The sequence below is a fragment of the Chiloscyllium plagiosum genome, chromosome 22 (genome assembly GCF_004010195.1).
Source record: "Chiloscyllium plagiosum isolate BGI_BamShark_2017 chromosome 22, ASM401019v2, whole genome shotgun sequence".
NCBI lineage: Eukaryota > Metazoa > Chordata > Chondrichthyes > Orectolobiformes > Hemiscylliidae > Chiloscyllium > Chiloscyllium plagiosum.
The window spans coordinates 50,603,578-50,606,871 of NC_057731.1; positions in this window are offsets into that span (position 1 = coordinate 50,603,578).

The following is a 3,294-nucleotide window of genomic DNA, read 5'->3' on the forward strand; positions in this document are numbered from 1 at the left end:
TGGGTTGAAAACTATTAACATATCTGGTGTCTAGATTAATATCAGGTGGTCCATCCAGTTTTACTACGACGTTAGTTTTCCATAGAAGGTTAATACAACTGAGTGGATTGCTAAGTCATTTCAAAAGTCAACCACATTGTAGTAGGTCCAGGCCTATGGATGGTAGATTTCCTTTTCTGAAGGACATTAGGTGAACCTGAGTTCATGAGGTGAAGGACAGCAGAAGTGTTATCTACAGAAACACTAATGAACCGACGAACAGGATTGGCTATTCTTATTGCAATGTTCTCATTTCACCAATGAGCTAATGTCTAATTTATATCTGCTAATATTGTTTTTGTAACAGGAAATGATTCTGGTATGACTCACAGGTTAGATGAGTTTAAAGACTTCCTCATATCTTGAAAGTTTTTAAGATTCAATGACTCATCTATATGTAGTGCTGATTTCTATTGTTCAGGAGAGAGTCTATGTTGCACATATGTTGCACACATGATAGGACACAATGGGTTACCACAGAATGAGCTACAGAATCAACAAATCAATAGTCACGTAGGTGAGTTATATAAAGCTAACTTCAGGATGTTTTTTTTCTTCAGTAGAACATAAAATCTCACTGCACAACTATGCATGCAGATACATTAATTAAACTCAGTTAACTAAACTGAGGAAATCCCTGTTTTGAAGCAGCAACCTTCCTAGAACTGGTTGACCAGAACTGGACTCAGTACTCCAGAAGAGGCCTGACCAATGTCCTGTACAACCTCAACATGACTTCCCAATTCTTTACTCAAAGGATTGAGCAATGAAGACAAACGTGTCAAATGCCTTTTTAACCACTCTGTCTATATGTGACGCAAACTTTAAATAATCATCCACTTGCATCCCCAAGTCCCTCTGTTCTACAACATTACCCAAGGCCCTACCATTAATTATATAAGCCCTACCCTTGTTTGTTGTATCAAAATGCAATACATCTGTTGTATGAAGGTAGATCACAGAATCATTAAATTGTTCTGACTGCAACTATAGGGCGAGCACTATGAGGTATAAGTCAAAGCAAAATAGCATTTGGGTTTTCTCCTATCTCCTGTTCGGACTTTCTAAAACTTGCCTTATCCAGGCTGAAGATTGCATGGAAAAGCCATTATGTAACACTTCAATGACAATCACTGCAGCAATCCAGTAAAACTATTATCTCATCAGTTTCGATGGTATGGGGAGAAATTGCTCTAATTGTGCTTTCTCTTGGGCTCCAGGAAAAAAATAATTTCCAGCCTTGTTGCCCTGTACCAAAACCCCTCCATGTTTTTTCAAAGTTCTTCCAGGTTACAGGTTAACTGCCTAAGTTGCTATTAGGTACCCTGAAACAGCTGTGGTGCGGCTTTATACTTTTTTAAGGACTCACATCCCAAATGCTTCAATCAGTACTTTTGGATCATTGGTAGCTTAATCAGTAAATTTAAAAGGATTATTGGAGGTTACCAAAGAACAGGTCAATTTTTTTGTTTTTTTCACTTACCATAAAGTGAAACCAGTGGCATTTCCCTACTGTGTCAGTCACCAGTTACACCACTATAGTGTTATAGTGTATCTCTACCTGCCCCTTCCAGAGTTTACCTGCAGAATAGCCTGTGCATCCAATTGCATCAGTGACACCTTTTTGGCATCTGCTGCTCACTGATGTTGCAGAAACACAGCTTGTGATATCATTTGGAGCACCAACACAGGCACTCAGTTTCACAAACCCAATCCAAACCCACCATCCGCAATTCACTGTTTACTTGGCACAAAACTACATCCTCCGGTATATGTTCAAATCTCATAGGGAAGTGCTGAACTGAAATAAGTCCGTGAGGCTCGCATCCCAACACCAAGTCATCCTTTATTTACATGTACACAGTACATGGACTCTGATCAGCTAGCTCTCAGCCAATGCCTACAGTGAGAAGAATCCCTGAGACCCCTGCTTTTTTTTTGAGAGAACAAATGCCCTACTCCTTTTTTTTTTGCATGATACTTATAACTTGGAATGGATCCCATATTTGAGGAAATGTGCTCGTTAATTTAATGGATTAGAGCAAGTTTGAGTGACAATGTTCAAAAGAAAATGCTAATCTATGGTATTTACAATTCAAAGATGCAAATCCCATCTGCATTTGGTATCAATGACATTCAGATTTCTGTTTATCTTTTTCCTTTATTTTTCTTTCAGACTCCTGATTTTTTTTCTTTTTTCTCTGACACTCTTGTTTATTTTCTTTTTTCTTTTTTCTTTTTTTCACTCCTGTTCTCTTTCTTTCTCCCCCAGCACCCATGTTGTGTGTGTGCAGGTGAGAGACTCCTGTTTTTTTCTTTTTCTTTCTTCTCTCAGATCAAACAGGATGTCTCACACTCATATTCTTTTTTTAAAAATTACCCCCACACTACCACCTACCTATGGTAGTGACTCCTTTTTCTTTATTTTTCTTTTTATTCTTAACTCCACAGAGGCCGATAACCCATCACAAAGTCACCCTATATTTACGCACGGGGAATCCTTGACACTGATCCAGCTCCCTCAGAGTCAGCTCTCAGAGTCAATAGAAGCTTTGACACTCCTATTTGTTTTTTTTTTCTTTTTTTTAACCCCCGCACTACCGCCTAACTGCGGTAGTGCATATTTTTTCCCCAGCACCCATGTTGTGTGTTGACTCCTGATTTTTTTTCTTTTATTTTCTTTTTTTCCCCAGAAAACCCAGCAAGCACCCTCGCCCCTCCCACCTTCCAGCCACTCTAAGGCAGCCCGCCCCTACACACATTTCTGGTTCTCGGTCCACCCCATGCCCCTTCCAGTTCTCAGTCAGCCCTGACACACCTCACACTCCAGTTTATTTATTTATTTATTTGTTTATTTTCTTTAACCCCCACACTACTGCCTAACTGTGGTAGTGCTTATTTTTTCCACAGCACCCATGTTGTGTGTGGACTCCTGTTTTTTAAAATTATTTTTATTTTTTTTCCTCCTGTTTATTTTTTTTGAGTTTTTTTCCCTTTTTTCTTTTTCCTGACACTCCTGTTTTTATTTTCCCTTTTCTTTTAACCCCCACACTACCGCCTAACTGCGGTAGTGCTTATTTTTTCCCCAGCACCCATGTTGTGTGTGGACTCTGTTTATTTATTTTTTCTTTTTTTTCCAATATTCAATCCAAATTTATGTGCTTATATTTACGAGCACAGAAACCCCCATTGCCTTGTCTCCAGGTGAGAGATTAGATTACAGTGTGGAAACAGGCCCTTTGGCCCAACAAGTCC